General features: G+C 35.5%; 1 long non-coding RNA gene and 1 pseudogene across 1 annotated transcript; both read left to right on the top strand.

Annotated features, from left to right (window-relative positions):
- Positions 1-231: 231 nt before the first annotated feature.
- Positions 232-1,509, top strand: LOC117708675 (selection and upkeep of intraepithelial T-cells protein 1 pseudogene; annotated as a pseudogene).
- Positions 1,510-3,533: 2,024 nt separating this feature from the next.
- LOC143442379 (uncharacterized) lies at positions 3,534-19,022 on the top strand. The gene is made up of 4 exons (XR_013110508.1): positions 3,534-3,578; positions 11,298-11,408; positions 15,474-15,594; positions 18,293-19,022. It is a non-coding gene; the product is annotated as an uncharacterized LOC143442379 (long non-coding RNA).
- Positions 19,023-19,094: the final 72 nt, after the last annotated feature.

Raw genomic sequence — 19,094 nt, 5'->3', positions numbered from 1 at the left:
TTATTATATTAATTATTAATTATTAATTATTATTTAATATTTATTAAATATTATGTTAATATTTATTAAAATATTTAATGGAAAACTTTAAAACATAAAATCATATACAAGTCTCATTTTACTTAAAGAATAAAAAAACTTAGAATCACTCAGAAAAAAGAATGAAATAAACATGAAAGAAGTGTCAATACTAAGCTGATAGAAATTATCTTAACACCCATTTAAGCAGCAATGGTAAATTATCCACATTTCTTAAGGGGAACAGTTTGATGAGCCACCCACCGAAGTCATATATAAAATTAGAACTTTTCTCATGTATGCTGAAAAAAGTTAACCCACAGGGGAAAAAATGTGTTTGTGTGTTTGGGGAGGGAGAATTTAGAAGACTTCTCTGATAAAGCTCTCATGTTTTGGTTCTTAATTCTCTTCCAAGAAGGATTCACAGTGACTGGGACTAGAGGAAAACAATCTTGGCTCCAGTTGGTACAATACTTGAGCTCAGCTGTCAGTTGTCTCCACCACAAAATGCTCAGCACATGGGAGATTCGCTGGTTCAGATCCCACTATACACAACCTATTTATCTATATGAGGATGGCAAAGACATGTTTGGAAAAATTATCCCCAAATATGTGGAGAGAACAGAACTCTTGAAAGATGCCATTGGAGAAGGGAAAGTGACCCTCAGGATATTAATGTCAATCCTGATGATGATGGACAATATCACTGCATCTTTCAAAAATGGCAAATTCTATGAAGCGCACATCACAGAAGTCGGGTTACAGGTAACCATAGATTTCTCTGAGGGTAATTTCTAAATTAATTCCCTGAATTACATAAAAAAAAAGGCCACTCATAATTCTACAAGGAATTGATCTTATATGGTTCTGTTGATTTTTACAATCTAAAGACTGAACTCAGCAGTTTAGATTAATAAAGAGCAAATATTTTACTGAAAGAAAACTAATGAGAATAAGGAAGGCTTTTCCTCACTGAATTATTTTAGAACAATTTGCTAATTGAATTTCTGTCTCCCCCCTTCCTACCTGGTGCCTTCTATTTTAATTGATTAATTCTATCATTTGGAGTCCACCGAGTTTTGACAATCTTTATATCTGCAGACACTGGAGTTAACATGGAGGAGGAGTGGTTCGTTTTTCTCTTTCCATTCACTATGTGCTACTGGTTTTCATCTTGTTTACAACCAGCTGGGAACTCCCCGGTTCAAATTCTTGTTCGTCCTCCTACTACCAAAGGTGTACTCATGGAGTGTCACTCAGAGGTTGGTTCCCACGGCCTCCTTGGAATGGAGAGACAGCAGAGGAGAGGCCATTCCAGGTGCATCAATATCCCATTCACATGACAGAGACAAACTGTTCAATATGAAGATAACCCTTCTCCTTAAGACATCTCCTTCAGGAATGTCAACTTGTTTCCTTTGGAACCCTGTAACATGCAAAAGGAAAGCACAGCATTGTTCTACCAGGTATAATTCATGTATTCATTCTTGAAATAATAATCATTTTATGTAATTTAGACTTGAAACAAATCTTACATGATTTTCTTCACTTGGTTTTAGGCCATTATCTTCCCTTCATTTTATTTATCATCTCATCTGTTATCCAATTAATTGCCTTTGCTAGATTCATTTCTTTCATCATTTTCCTAATATTGAAGGTTTTAGTGTACAAAATTCTGGTTTTTGTCCTAGAGTGTTGCTTGATGTTTTTTAGCTAAATTGATACTCAGTTTTAAAATGTTTTATCAATATTATTTATTGTAAAAGATACAAATGGTTAAGAAACACATAAGAAAATGTTCAGCATCTTTAGCCATTGAGGAAATTAAGATTAAAACAACTTTGAGATCTCATGCCAGTCAGATGGCTAAGGAAAAAATATGACAAAGTGCTAGTGTGGCTTTGGAGAGGGGGTATGATTAATTATTCATGGTAAAAATGCAAACTGGTAAAACACTATAGAAATCACCGTGGAAATTACTAAAAAGCTAAAACTGATGTGCCATATTATTCACTCTTGGTATATACCCCAAAGAATATGCATCTTACTATAGACTTACTTGCACATTTTCATTGCTGTTTTTTTCCCCACAATATCCAAGAAATAGTCAGAAGTAACCTAGATTTTCTATCAACCAATGAATGGATATTGAAAAAGTATTTTTTTATATAATGGAATATTATTTAGCCTTATAAAAAAATAAATAAAATTGTTTTTGTTACTAAGATTGTGCAGTATAATTTGAGGTCAGATATTGTAATAATCTAGCATATACAATCACATACAAATCTTGATTGTAGAGATAGGTACATTTAATGGTGCTAGTGAGAATGTACACTGTTCTAACCATTATGAATATAGATGTGAGGTTTTAAAAAAACTGCAATAGGTGGTGGGTAGGGAGATGGCTTATGGTTAAAAGCATTTGTGATACCTACAGAGGATCCATGTTCAGTTCCTAGTTTTCCTAGAACCCAAATTGTACTCACAACCATCTTTAATTCCTTTATAAGGGGGTTTCCATATTCTATTCTTATGTTCATGAGGACCAGGCATGCACATGGCTCATATATCTCATATACACAAACACACCACCACACACACACCACGGGTGTGGTGTGTATAAATATAATAGATAGATTGTACATGTGTGTGTATATAAGTATATACATATGTAAGCAAACACTCATATGCATACAAGAACTGAGGTAGAAGTAGAGGCAAGAACATAAAGAAAGTTGAGTATTAGATTGTTCTCCATGGCTTTATCAGTTTTGTTTCTTCACTGAACCAGAACCAACGACCAGCCTTGTCACTTCTTACCAGTGGGAGAAATTACCTATCCTCCATCCTTTCCTCTCAACCACATTAATCATTAATTTAAAAGCTGTCTAACAGATATGTCCATAGCCTAACCTGAAGGAGGAAATTCCTGATTTTATATTCTTTCTTCCCAGATCGTGTGTTTGTGTAAAGTTTCATAAAACTACCAACATATCTAGTTTTTATTGTTTCTACTCTTTAGACCCATAGTTTTTTACCATTATTAAGTAAGAACATTGACATCTCATGTATCTTTAGAGTTTAGACAGAAACTGAAACACTGAGTCTGAACTAAATTTGTATTAGTTCCCTAGAAACCCTATGTCTGAACCTTGTGGAGGAGGAGAGGAAAGTTTGTCTTTATCATCTTCTCTTTCAGTCAGGGAGTCCATGAGACAGAAATTATGGAAAACAAACAGAGAGACTTCCCTTCATTCTTCTCACTGACCTCAGACTAATTTACACCTATCCCACTTTTCACACAGTTCATATCTGTCTCTTCAAACTGCCCTAAACTTACCAATTCAAGGAAATAGTATTAGAGAAGTCTTACATTTGTCATCCCTAATCATGTTGGTCCAAACACTGCATACTCTTGATAGTAAAATTTGTGGCTTTCTATTTCAGATAAAATGTTTTCTTGAATTTTATTTGGAAGATGATTGTTGGGTGTAATTCTGACTAATGATGACCACTCTTCATTCTAACGCCCAGTATTAGACTACAAGTCCTAGAAGGTAAGTAGGTTTTCAGGATGGGAGAAGCAAAGGAGGAAGAAAGGTAGCTAATGTTGTATGACAATTCAGAAGCTTATCTGGAAGGATATTATAAATGTATGGGTCATACATTAGACATATATATCTTTATTCTTATCTTGGTCTATAAGTATCTTTAAAGACTGTGTTTCACTTGCATTAGTACAGATGAAACTTCCTTTCCCTGTAGTGATAGATACACAAAAAATTGAAAAGTTATTTAATATTTAATATCCAACATCTGTACATCTTTCTTGACTTTTAAGGTTCTAATGAGCTTACTGGGGATGGAAAATAAAGTCCTAAACTGTGCATTGCAGAAATGGCAAAAGATTCCTTCAGTGAAACACCAAGAAAACTGAACTTATAGAAAAAAAGTATGCCAGTTGGACTATAGATGGTTTCTTTTCCTAGCTGAAAAAAATGCCATTCCTAGCCAGAGCTATATTGAGAGAAAGTGGACCTGGAGGATAATTAGAAAATTTAAAACACAAGTATAAACCTGTTGAGTTTTTAAACAGTGTGCTAATTTTAGTAATGAACTGACACATTGACTCATATGTAGCTCTAGCTTTTCAGTGCATATTCAAGGCCCCTGAATTTCATTTATAGCTTATTCATTAGTTAAGGATTTGAGTGTTGGCACTTCTGAGTTTATTTGCTACTCATTTCCTTCCCTTTCATTTTCAGTTGCTTTTCAGCCCTGAACTCTATTGTCTGAGCTAAACTGATCCTATTCTCCAAAACTGTATCTGACCCACATAGCAGAAATCCCAGACTCACTACATTTATTCTTGTTGATTGATGTTTGGGAAAAGCAACATATATTTAGCATTTTCACTTCATAGTACCACCTACATTTTTATACAAATGGAGTTTTTCTTGCTGTTTCTCTTCATCACTGCATAATTGAATGTATTTCCTTCTTCAGAATCTCAGCACCCTCTTGTAGTCAGAAAACTATTCTAAATAGGCATTTGCCAACCAAATCCCCTCCAGTTACTAAGTCTTTATCTATGATGCACCTTGAGTGCTTCTAGATTATTCTAAAGGAAGCAGAGTTGATTTAATAATGGGAATTATTGTATCATCATAAGATGCTAGCAATTAATGGGACTTCACTCTGACAAACCTTATCAAAAGCTTTATAATTAATAAGGCTCATAATCTATGTTGTATATATTTAATTAACTATTATTAATAAAATTATCAATCAAAATTATGAACATAAAAATTAAATACTAAACCTAAATCATACAGACACTAATAGTAGGATAAAATACTTATAAATCATACAAATACTCTTATCAGACTACCAATGGCTTTCATCTCCCAGCAGCCAGAAAATAAATTACTACCGCTAGGAAATCTATGAATGTTGAAGAAGATTTCAGTTCAATTTCATCTCTCTCTCTCTCTCTTTTTATTTCCTCTATGTCTTGCAGTGAAAGTATGTGGCAATATTCAGTAATAGTATCTCACTACCCAGTTCTGGTGAGGAACCAAGAGCAATCACTATAGTTCGTATAGTTTTTGAGAGGCTCTGGGCCTCTCTGACAAGTAACACAGGGAGATAAACCATATATGCATAATTATTTTCCTTAATAAACTGCACAGAATGGGTGTTGCATTATCCAACTGTGCAGAATACCATCATTCAAACTATTTTAAATTGTTTTTATTTATCTTACAAAATATGTTACTATAAGTTTTTAATAATATCATTACTATTGATTAATCTTCCCTGCACTTCCTTATTTTCATCATTCTCCAATCAGCAACCAGCTTAAAATTTTCACCTACAGTATTCCTCACTACTACTTACATATCATACTTGTTACACTATTCCTACTCTCTGAAGTTCTTGCCATACACATAGAGACACACACATGGGTCTGGGAGAATGAGAGAGAGAGAGAGAGAGAGAGAGAGAGAGAGAGAGAGAGAGAGAGAGAGAGAGAGATCACCACAGAAACTTCTAAGTAAAACATACAAATAGCAAAAGTCAAGATAGCTCAGTAGATAGAGGTCCTTTTTGCCAAGCCTGATGGTCTGAGTTTGATCCCCAACACTCACAAGATAGAAAGACAAACTAACTCTTGGAAGTTGTCATCTGACCTCCACCTGCACAAGAGTATACACACACACACACACACACACACACACACACACACACACACTTAAAAATTCTTTAAGCCTCAGATACTCATATCAGAGACAACATTTGCCATTTGTCGTACTGTCCCTGTGTTAACACACTCATTATAATACTTTCTAGTGACATCCATACGCTACAATTTTTATATTTTTATAGCTGAAGAAAGGTCATTTGTGTATATGTACCACATTTTATTATCAGTTGATTACATCCAGGTTAATTTCATGTCTTAGCTATTAGAATAGCAATAAACATATATTTACAAGTATCACTTTAGCAGAATAGTCCTTTTAGGTGTCTATGAGTGATAGATATGAGTAATGTGGGAATTCTTTTCGTTTTTCTGAGAAAACTTTACATTAATTTTCTTTTTCAAAAAAGGTTTCTTTTTTTATTGGATATTATATTTATATTTCAGATTGTATCCCCGTTACCCCCATTCCTCCTACCACCCAGGAACCTCCTATCTCATCCCCCCTTCTCCTGCTTCGATGAAAATGTGCCCTCCACCTACCTCCCCCACTCCCACCTTTCCACCCTCGAATTCCCCCCACACTCAGTGTTTCGGCCTTCATGGGACCAAGGATCTCCTCTCCCACCTATTCCTGACAAGGCCATCCTCCCCTACATATAGAGATGGAGTCATGGGTCCCTCCCTATGTGCTTCCAGGCTGGTGGTTTAGACCCTGGGAAGCTCTGGTTGGTTGGTATTGTTGCTCTCCTCATGAGGCCACAAACACTTTCAGCTCCTTCAGTCTTCTCTCTAACTTCTCCATTGGGAAACCCTTGATCAGATCAGTGGTTAGCTGTGAGCATCTGCCTCTGAATATAGCAGACCTCTAAGGAGACAGCTATATCAGGCTCTTGTCAGCATGCACTTCTTGACATTCACATCAGCATTACCTTTGGTGACTGCACGTGGGATGGATACCCAGGTAGAATGGTCTCCAGACAGCTCCTCCTTCAGTTTCTGTCCCACACTTTGTCTCTATATTTTCTCCCTTGAGTATTTTGTTACTCTTTCTAAGTAGGGACCGAGGCATCCATACTTGGTCTTCCTTCTTCATGAGCTTCATGTGGTTCTGTTGCAGCCCTCTCCACTCTATGCTTGGCAGACACTGTTTCCCAGCCCAAGCTGCCGCTCCGGTCTGCACAGGTCAGGGTCTAGCAAGAGAGAGAGAGAGACAGAGACAGAGACAGAGAGAGGGGGGATAAAAGGGAAGAGATGTGATGCAAAGAATGGAGACAAGACAGAGGTTCTGATCAAGTCTTAGTTCTCGTTTATTGTGTCTCTCTCATTTATTGTCTCTCTCATTGTCTCCCTTATTCTCTTTTGAAGGGAAATCTGGGGTATTTATAGGCTTTTGTCACGTGCCTTGTAGGTGCGTGAATATCACGTGCCTTGCAGGTGTGGATATGACGTAAGCCTTACAGGCATCTATAGAGTGGATAGCACGTGGATAGCACGTGAAGCACATGCCTTGCAGGCATGGATACCACATGCGCCTTGCAGCTAAACATGCACTAAACAGCAAAACAAGGTATGTGGGATATTAGAGTGTGCTTCAGCTGTTGTAGGCTGTTGAAAAACAAGTCTCACATCAGGGTATATGGCTTGAGATGGCTGCAAAGCTGATAGCCGCTTTCTGCTGAAAGTCAGCTCCCAAGAGGTCCCCCTTTTTAAATTTTTTTTAAAGGGAAGGCTTGGAAAACTTATGAAAACCATGCCTGTCTTAGGTCAGAACAGAGACCCCAGCCTCACTTAAGATGGTGAGGCCTCCCAGAGTTAGGGGCAAGGGTCTTGAAGTGTTCTCTTACCCGTCATTGACTAACTGGCTTAGCACGTAAGTTAGGGGTTAATCCTCGTCAGTCTTGATGACAGAGGTTTCAGAGTCCTCTGCTTCCAGCCTGTAATATTGGACCTGTACGGGTTTCATTTGAATAGCATCTATCTGTTGTCGTATAAAAGCCATCAGTTTGTTGAACAGCATGAACCCGAGAGACAAGAGACTTAATGCCTACATAGTTGGTATAAAAGCAAACACTCTTTAAGGCAACACACAACTTCCCCTGTTGGAGAAGTAAAAGGTCTAAGCCTTGTACTCACAAATTTTGAATAGAAGAAATTATAACAATGAAATTCTTGAATTTGCATCAGCTTAGTAACAATTATACAGATTAAGACAGCCTAATATTAACCAACCTCAGTCCCCAAGTCCAGGGACTCTTCATTAACTTCTTCAAGATGAATATGGGCGTTGAGATATTAGAAGAGGGATGAGGGGAAGGGTAAATTGATAAGCTTCTGAAGTCTGTTTCAACTGCATCCAGCTGAAAGTCCAGGGAATCAGTGAACATGTAGGTGATAAGAAGATTCATTCACCAAAGCTGTGTATTCTGTAATATACAAATCTCAAAACAAGTTTTAGTCTCAAGATAATTATTTTGTTTGATTCTCTGGAACCTAGTGTTCTGGAGGCCTACCTCTGTCATGTCTGATCCATATAATTCTGGAAGACATAACTATTACCTTAATGACCTCATCAGAAAATTCATAGAAAAACCTTTTTTCCCAAATCAGCCTTTCCTTAATCCAGTAACCAGAAAAACCTTTACATTGATCTTTTATCCAGAGGAAAAATATAACTATATAACTCAGAATCACACCCATTTCAAAACTTACATCAATTAACATTATCATTCTGCTCAGCTCTCTGCCTAGAGCAACCTTCTATTTATCTATTTATCTGTTTGGCACTCTTGACTCAGAGCAGCCTGCAATTTACTCCTTTCATCTTTAAAGCCTTTTTCATCTGTTTTTACTCACTTATTTCTTGCCCCATTTTCGTTACTATGACCTTAATTAACTCCTTGTATCTTTAAAACCTTTTTCATCTGTTTCTGCTTACTTATTTCTTGCCCCATTTTCATTACTATGACCTACCGGTCTCCCTACAATCACCTTTGTTTCACCTCTGAATTAAGCCAGCTCCGTCAGTTGACTGGTTCTGCAGCGCAGGAGCGAGGATGACCACTTCCAATTTCTGCGGTGTCCTTCACTGTATCCCGCTTACTGGAGATCAAACGTTGAGACTCTGTCAGTCAACAGGTTCTCCAGAGCAGGAGCGAGGATGGCCACTTTCAATTCCCCAGTGTCCTTCACTGTATCCCGCTTACTGGAGCCTTACTTTGGGCACCAAACTGTAGAGACAGAGCTGCCCCACGTTAGGCGCCAAAAATGTTGCGGCCCTCTCCACTCCACACTTGGCGGCCACTGTTTCCCAGCCCAAGCTGCCACTCCGGTCTGCGTGGGTCAGGGTCGAGAGAGAGAGAGAGAGAGAGAGAGAGAGAGAGAGAGAGAGAGAGAGGATAAAGAGGAAGAGATGCGAAGAATGGAGACAAGACAGAGGTTCTGATCAAGTCTCAGTTTTCATTTATTGTGTCTCTCTCGTTTATTGTCTCTCTCACTGTCTCCCTTATTCTCTTTTGAAGGGAAATCTGGGGTATTTATAGGCTTTTGCCATGCCCCTTGTAGGTGCGTGAATATCATGTGCCTTGCAAGTGTGGATATGATGTAAGCCTTACAGGTGTCTATAGCGTGGATAGCACATGGATAGCACGTGAACCGCATGCCTTGCAGGCATGGATACCACGTGTGCCTTGCAGCTGGGGGCACTAAACATCAAAACAAGATATGTGGGATATTAGAGTGTGTTTCAGCTGTTATAGGCTGTTGAAAAACAAGTCTCACGTCAGGGTATATGGCTTGAGATGGTTACAAAACTGATAGCCGCTTTCTGCTAAAAGTTGGCTCCCAACAGTGGTCTGTGAGTTGAATCTTGGATATTTCAAGCTTTTCGGCTAATATCCACTTATTAGTGAGTAAATACCATGTGTGTTCTTTTGTGATTGGGTTACCTCACTCAGAATGATATTTTCTAGCTCCATCCCTTTACCTAAGAATTTCTTGAATTCATTATTTTTAATAGCTGAGTAATACTCCATTGTATAAATGTACCACATTTTTTTTATCCATCCCTCTGTTGAAGAACATCTGGGTTCTTTCCAGCTTCTGGCTATTATAAATAAGGCTGCTATGAACATAGTGGAGCATATATCCTTGTTATATGTTGGAGCATTTTCTGAGTATTTGCCCAGGAGTCGTATAGCTGGGTCCTCAGGTAATGCTATGCCCAATTTTCTGAGAAACTGCCAGATTAATTTTTATAGTGGCTGCATAAGTTTACATTCCTGCTAGCAGTGAATTAGGAGTCACTCTTTCTCCAAATCAATGTCACCATTTGCTGTCACTTCTTTTTTAATGTTAGACACACTAAAATGAGATAGACTCTCAATGTGGTTTTAATTTAATTTTAGTGAAATGAATCATTCCTGCATCTCTGGTGTGGTACCAAGTTGATAATGATTGTCTTTTTGTTGTGTTCATGAATTCTGCTTCCAAGATATTGTTGAGAATTTTGGCATCTCTAGTCATCAAGGAAACACTGTAATATTTCACAAATGACAATTACAAACCATGAACATTATATTCTGCTGTCTAATTAACCCACTGATGGATGGGTGAGAGACACACAAACCTGATTTGTCTTCTCTAAATATGTTTGTCTTCAACCTGAGACCATCCCCATCCTATAGTCAGCTGTGTTTTTCATTCCTGTAACCAACAGTTTTCTGATCTTTTACTTCTTGACTTTGGCACTGTTTGAAACACATACAGAAAGGTGACATTAAATGTAGAACCTGTCTTTTTTTTTCCATTTTTTTTTCTTTTTTTTTTTTTTTTTTTTTTTTTTTTTTTTTTTTTTCGAGACAGGGTTTCTCTGCATAGCTCTGGCTGTCCTGGAACTCACTCTGTAGACCAGGCTGGCCTCAAACTCAGAAATCCGCCTGCCTCTGCCTCCCAAGTGCTGGGATAAAAGGCGTGTGCCACCACTGCCAGGCTGTCTTTTTTTTTTTTTTTTTTCTTAATTCAAAGTTTATACTAACTTTTGATGAATTTTCACAAGAGTGATGCAGTTTCTCTCTTAATGCAGCAAGCTCCCAAACAATTGAGACTGGACTATTATATTTATTTAACAAGCTTTAAGGGCACAACCACTTAGCAGTATTATTCTAATACTCTCAGCTAATCTGGCTACTTTCTCAGGCAAAATCCTAGTGAAATTTTCATTGTAGTACTGATGTAGCCCTCTGGCCTCCAATTATTTTCTCATGGTATCGCTGGACTCTCTCCCATGGGGAATCCTCCCTTCTTCTCTCTCCTTCCCCATCTCCTGACTGGGAGGAAGTCCAGCCCTCTTCTCCCCTCTGCTCACTCATGGGCGGATCAGCTAGCTTTACTGACCAATCAGAAAATAATTGGGGAGTCATTTTTACATGACATTGGGACAGGAAATTCTTAGAATCAGGATTGTAACCATATTTGGGGTACAGAAATTAGCATTTGAATAATACACAGTAAACAATAACATTATGCCTGCAACCAACCAATAATTAGTGGTTTTAACACTTTGTTTCTTTAGGTTGCCCCTGCAAACTCAGCTCTCCATGTAATGTGGCCATGTTTCTAATACTTCTTTCAAATATTGTGCCCATATTACTCATCTTCTGTTTGAATACAGAAAGAGAGAAAGGTATGTGATGTAAAGAAGATGGTATCTTTTTATAAGTCATTTTTCCCCAAATGCCCAGTCACAGCTTAATGAACAGAGAATGACAGCAGTTTAAATTTCAGAAACAATAGGCCCTTGAAAAATGTCGTGACATTTAGATTCCAACCTCTGAGATTGTATGGGTTTAATGACATAAAGTGATGATGTGTTTGCCACCAAACAGGTTTTTCAGTTTGACTTCATCACTACCTAATGAGTTAAGTTGAATACCCCATGTCTTTAAGCTAAATGAAATAATTGATAGCTCTTAAATATCTTAGGTCACAGATTTCTGTTTGTAATGTATGCAAAAAAATAACCTGCTTATCAAAATTATCCACATCTACATATAATTTTTCTCAGTTTATTGATGGACATAAACACTTATAATGTATTCTTTTCTTTGGTTCCCTTTGAGAAGAAAATTGAAATGGTAAATATGAAAGTTTTGGGATAGCTGAATGTAGCATATTTAAAATGTTTTTTTACTTTACTTTTAATCAGTGAGATAAAGTAATTAATTAAAGTAAATACAACTGTACATTAATAGTCCCAATGTAGAAGTCTGAAATTAGAGATTTTTTTTACAATGGTTCTCTATTATGAATTGAAGACACAAGAAGCCTTTTAAATTAAGATGAAATTTATTTGCAATTACCATATACTGTGGTCTGCTATGTTCACATGTAGACATCATGATAAATAAGTTAGTCATAAAGAACAAACATTCTACCATTCTACCTATGCAAGGCACTTCTGTGTCAAATCCATGCAAGGATAATATAAAGTTGTGGTTGCCTGAGAGATAAAAATCCATTCTGGAAATAACTATTACTACTAGTTACACAAAAATATAAACACATTCACTATTCATAAAGAAGTAAAAAGAATAGCTAGAATAGTAAAATTTTTATGTGTACATTTTACAAAACAAATAAATTTGGTGTTAACACATTATAAAATTAAAAGAAGTAATTGACTCTAAAAAAGATTTTAGAACAACATTTTAGAACAAATATTAACACAATTTCAATGTGGAATATTTCTCTAATTTTCAAAAGAAAGCTAGGATTAAGCAATTGTTATAATTTCTACTGTTTTAATCAAGGACTTGTATATTTATATAGATAAAACACAGACTTTAGGCCGGGCAGTGGTGGCACGTGCCTTTAATCCCAGCACTTGGGAGGCAGAGGCAGGTGGATTTCTGAGTTCAAGGCCAGCCTGGTCTACAGAGTGAGTTCCAGGACAGCCAGGGCTACACAGAGAAACCCTGTCTCAAAAAAACAAAAAAACAACAACAACAAAAAAAAAAGCAAAAAAAAAAAAAAAGCAAAAAAAAAACCCAAAAACACAGACTTTAGAAGTTAGATGCATGTTGCATACTAACAATATGCAAAATGATATTGTGGACATAAAGATACAAGTATTCCTTCTAGACTCTGGTTTTAATTTTTCATAGGTGTACACTAAGAAGAGGAGCATCAGGATCCTATGATACCTCTATTTGCACACATTTACCGAATTGTTATTCCATTTTCTACAGTGTTCATTTAACATTCCCACCAATCATATATAAGAGTGCCAGCTTCTATATCCTGGCCAACATCAGATCCTTTTTATATATCAGACTTCCAAATGGGCAATAACTCATTACAGGTTTTTTCCTAGTGATATTGAGTATTATGAGTGAGTTTTGTGTGTTCATACATCCTTTTAGAAGAAAGTTTAAGTCATTTTCTAATATTTAGATAATGTTTAGTTTGACTCTCAGTGTCAGAAACTCTCTGTGTTTTATCAACAGATATTAATCATTGCTACTCTTTCTGTAGGTTGCCCTTTATTTTGTCAAGAATGCCTTTAAATGTGCAACTTAAAAATGTGCAGTCCAAGTTTTCTTCCATTTCTTCTGTTGTCTGTGTCTTTGATGTTGCATCTAAGAAATCAATGCCAAATAAATGTAAAATGGTTTTCCTTTGTTGGCCTCTAAGGGATATAATAGTCAGACAATTTGGGCACTATGTTATATATGGACACATATGGATAACCAATTTTCCTGCACTGTTTCTTGAAAAGATTATGTTTTACCATGTACAAGATATTGGTACCCTTAACAAAAATGATTATTCTGTGAGACACAGTCTCTCAGACATTCCACTGGCCCCTATGTTTATCCGCATATTGTTAGTACCACAATTTTAAACACTTTGGTGTGATGAAGTGATACAAAAGGGTAGCAGACTTAAGATCCATTGGTATTATTTTAATGGGGGGGTGCTGCTAAGATGAAGATTTTTTTAACAGAAGGACATGATTCTATTTGTTTACATTCCTGTGATATAAAGTGGTGAGAGCACACTTTTCCCCTTTCTTTCTTTCCTTCCTTCCTTCTTTTTTCTTTCTTTCTTTCTTTCTTTCTTTCTTTCTTTCTTTCTTTTTTCTTTCCTTTCCTTTTCTTTTTGTTTTTGTTGTTGTTTTATTTTGGTTTTTGTTTTGTTTTTCAATAGCCCTGGCTGTGCTGGACTCCTTTTGTAGACCAGGCTGGCTTCAAACTCACAGAGATCTGCCTGCCTCTGCCAATTGGGTGCTGGGACTAAAGGCATACACAACCATGCCCAGCCAGGGTACACATTCTTGATATCTATAGGACAAAATCATAAATCAATATATATTTTACAAACATTTTCCCACTGTATGAAAGTTGTTTAATTTTCATAGCATGAATCTTGAAAAGAAAACAAGCTGTTTTATTCAAGCTAAATATATATAATATAAAATTTACCATCTTAATGTCAATGTTACTAAGTATATTTTCAAGTACATTTTCATTTTTGTGCAAAATATTATCACTATCTATTTCCAAAATATTTTTTCTTTCTAAGCCTTTAGTAACTCCCTGACTTCGACTATCCCTACCTCCAGTTCCTGGAAATTATCATCCTACTTTTTTTGTGTATACTCTTAATTAAATTAAGTGCTTTATACAGTAGGCTCTTGTAATGTTTGTTTTTTGAACTGATATTTCATCCAGCATAACAGTTTCAAACTTTATTTATGATTTTTCATATTGCAGAATTTCTTAAGTTAAAAGTACATTGTATTACTATTAGATATTTTGCTTATCCACTGATGGGCACTTCTGATATCTACATGTTCTAATTGTTACACAAAATGTTAATATGAACATAGACATACAAATAAATATCTCTTCTAGATCACACTTTAAATTCTTTGGTAATATGTCAAAAATGTAAATTTGAGTCTTCTAATATATATACTTTGTATTTTCTGAGTAACTATCAAATCATTAGTCAGTTTAATAATTACAGCTAATTTAAGTAAGTAGTTTCTAATCAATGTAATTATCTCTCTGAGGCAAAGGGAAGGAGAGGGGAGTGAAGAACTCTGGGAGGGGGAACCAGGGAGAGGAATAACATTTGAAATGTAAATAATAAAATAATTAATTTAAAAATCTAATTATGCACTAATGAAAAAGGTTATGTGTAATTGTCAACATTGGTGTTACTATCACAGAGAATAATCAGTTTGGATATCTGAGAATGGTTTTCACTTCATAATCACCTAGGAAATGTACTTCCAGTGGAGGTTTATGCTATACATGAGCAACGTCAGAGAGTCTACTCCTCCTAACAGCACTATTTCAACATAATCTTTAGTATACCCTGGGCTCTCATCACTTGATAAAGGAGATAAAGGTATAATATATACATTTTTGAGGACTCTCATCACTTGATAAAGTGATAAAAGTGTAATATATACATGTGAATCCTCAGGTTCTGGCCAGCCTGATCATGTGTAATGCTACTTTTAACAGTACAATGATTATTTGCTTTCTCATATCTTCTAGACCTAACCCAAATATGTTCATCTTTAAATTCATCCATATAACCCAGAATCTTTTCTTCCCCAACCATGTACATATAGAAGTACAGAATAATAGGATCCTGAAAGTGGATTTATCAAAAAACTGTAATGAAGCTTTCCTTTCTATGCTGTGAATTTCCTAACTCTTGTATCTCTACCCAGTCTCTTTTTCAGATGAACAGTTTGACCTGGATTCTATGTGGTTGGATGATATGAAAATGATCCTGAGCATAGTGCTGGTGTTTGTTTTCATGCTCATTTTCTTTATTTATTTCATTCTGAGGTAAGTGGTGTGGCAAAGATGGGAACTCAAATGGTGGATGCCTAGATACCCAGAAATTTGGCTTTTTGTTCCTTGCATTAAGAAGAAAAACAAAAGCTATTTAAAGACTTCTAAATCATAGCCTTCTTGGGACACCTGGAGTCTTTAGTAACACCAGTGTTAATGCTTTAGATGCCAAGGACAATCTCGGCTCTGAATACACATTGTGACAACTGTGTCAGGAAGACATGGAAAGGCCAGTATGCCTGATCCAAACAGTCTCTAATGATTCTGGCCACTGGGCTCCTTGGCACATTATTTAATTCCCTTATACTTGATTTCAAAAAATTGAACTACTCTACTAGTAAGATATCTATTTATAGGAGTTAGACTAAAAATGTATCTGAATCTTTATTCAATATAAGTATATACTGTTGAAACATCTGCTAAAATCTGCCCATGGTTTAAAGTCCTTGTTTTGTTCTGCAAATATAAATTCCTTGTGATAAAATGAAGAGACTATAAAGTAGCAACCCAGGAAAAAATTTAATTTATTGATCATTGTATTTTACCAATATCCTACAATTCCCAAAACCTTAAAATCTATCTAAAACTGTGTTCATGTTTAATAATACACCTTTTATTGGCAATACCTCTCCTCTCATGTACAAATATCTGACGGTTATTATGGACAATAAATTTATTTTATTTTACTTTATGTGTATGTATGTGTTGCATGCATGTATTCTGAGCATGTATATATAGTGCCCATGGGGACTGGAAGATGGAATTTTACCCCTGGTATTAGAGTTACAGACAGCTATGAGATGTCATGTAGATGCTGAGAATCAAACTCAGGTCCTCTTGAAGACCAACCATGCTCCTAACCTTTGAGCCTGGTGATATTTTTTTAAGCAAAGCAGTATATGTTAAGGCTCTGCCTGTGCATCAAGCTTGCTATGGGGGGATATCTTTTCCCAATATGGGCAAAGCCTTTGGAATTTTTAATGGGTTATAAAAGGTCACACCTAGAATACTAGTGAGGAATCAGATTTCTTTCATCAGTGTGTAAGTCTTTCTTCATATTTGTGTCACCTGTGTTTATTTCTCTAAAGAGAAACAGCCCAGTCATTTTTTACAGTCACAAGAACAAGTTAATAATAGATAAAAGTAGTACAGAGCCCATAGCAAATACTTATTAATTCAAGTGAGATTTACACATTAACCCAATGGTATTACCAACAAGGTTGGAATCAGGAAGCAATACTGTGTCTCGTTGGAGTACACAGCTTTTAGCTACATGGATCTAAAGATTGTTTATTGTTAATGCTTCTCTGAATTTCACAAGGAATATTCACAGGGTTGATTTACATATTTAAATATTTATTAATTTATATTTTTGTCTTTTCCAAAAACCTCTAAAAATAATATGGGAATTGATTTCACCAACAGATTACACAGTGCAACAAAGAATGAACCATTCTACATATCACCAAATATTCTCTATTCTATCGCATATTATGAATTTCATCCCATGACTGGTTTGACTTCTGTACTTTATTCAGTGACTTGCTTTATGCCCCTTGAGTTTGTTCATTATTTTTATTGCCAGATTTTGAAATTCTTCATTGACATTTCAACTATTTCAGTACATTTTCATTTTGTAATGAAAGTCAGTTGACACTGAAATGTTGGCTTTCTTTTTCCTGTTTATATTACTGTGTTATGACTCATGTATCTGTTGGATAGATCTTATCATTTACTTCAGGTTTTTCTTACTAGGAGTTTTTCTTGAAGGCTCATTCCTAAGTATCACTCAGTGAGGAGAAAAATAAACCAAGTAACAACAATGGCAAAATTAAATGAAATAAAGAAGTATAATTATGTATGTTATAAAAACTGTCATGTCACCAATGACCACCAAAAATAAAATACTAAGACATACAGAGGAAGCAATAAACTTCTCTTTTGAGATGATGCTTGCCTGCAACTCCCAAAATATGGAGAACAATGCAATAGATTTCTTCACTAACTATAAGCAGCCTCAAGATTCATTGTCATACTAAATGCCCCCACTGGATTAAAGACTTATCTGAAAGGTTGGCTTCGTTTGAGTTGAACTGGCAGTTTCTATTCACCAAGAACCTATGATTTAACCTGTGGTTATGGCTTTGTTTCCACTGTCCTGTGAGAGTTAAGTCTAGAGCTCTGGACTATTTCTTGTTTCCCATCCTTTGTTTCTGTACACTATTTTTTGTGTCTCTATGCTTTTTTTTCTCTCTGTCCTATCCTCTCTCTAATTATTGATAATATTCCTCTTCTTTTCTTTAGCGTTACATCCTGGTACTTCTTATCTATACAGCCACTCATAAATAACTTTTAGTCTAGCATTTTCCTAGAGATCAAAAATATATTTGTTAAAATGACAATCCATTATTTTCATTATAAAGATGTTCTGTGCAAAGTAATTTAGCCTATATTCTGGAGCAATCCATTCCTTGCAAGATTCATCCCAGAATATACTTTATTCTCATTAATTTAAAATAGAGAAATCAAGTTAATTGCTTTATAAAGTAATATTTTTAATATTAATGCTTTTCAAAAATATCACAGCATATAAAAGGAAATTAATATATTCTCGATGATGTAATCATATAAACTACTGCCTTTATTAAGAGGTGAATTTGCAATAACTAGTAAATTGTAATTTTTTTGACAGAACATCTTATAATACAAGAGCATGACTTAACATCAGAGTTCCCAAGGATGGAGAACTGAGGATAGAGAATCTACAGTGCAACTATATGTTATGATATCACAGAAGAAAATAATTATGATCACAGACTTTTGAATGTGGCCAAATAATTGACATTATTGGTGTGAAGATATATCTGGCTATTCAAGTTTACAAATTTGTGGCTCCTTTGAAATAATATTAGCTTAATGAAAGGTGGAAATAGAATCATAACATAAGGAAGGGTGATAACAAGGATAAAAATCAATACTCTGAGTGGCAAAAAAGGGTAGTAATATTTAGAAAAATAAAAGAAATTTTTATTAACAGTTAATATTGCTTTTGTGTTTAGTTATTCTTAATAATTATGAATATTCATAGTGGTTAAGCATCTTAGTTAATTGATTATTATAATTAAGCTGACAAGAAAGGAACTTACTATGTGTTCTCACTTATTTCTGAAATTCACTGCCAATCTGACAGTAGAATAAATGAATTAGTAGTCACTGGAGACTGGAAAGGTCCTTTGAAAGGATTCGTGTATACAGGTACATGCTGTGTTCCAAGACATAGAGTAAAACTACTTCTGGTTCTTCTAGAGCATAGTAGGGCAACTACTGTGGGTTTTTTTTTTTTTCAAGAAAAATCTGTAATTTAAAAGATGACTCGATACATTTTAAATACCCCAACGCATCAAAATGATGAAGGCTGGAAGATAGAGATGCTTATTACCCTGGGTCAATTACTAAACATTAAACTAGACATTGAAGTTTGGTATTAATACTTC

The sequence above is a fragment of the Arvicanthis niloticus genome, chromosome 5 (assembly GCF_011762505.2).
Source record: "Arvicanthis niloticus isolate mArvNil1 chromosome 5, mArvNil1.pat.X, whole genome shotgun sequence".
Classification (NCBI taxonomy): domain Eukaryota; kingdom Metazoa; phylum Chordata; class Mammalia; order Rodentia; family Muridae; genus Arvicanthis; species Arvicanthis niloticus.
This window is presented reverse-complemented; position numbering and strand designations above follow the sequence as displayed.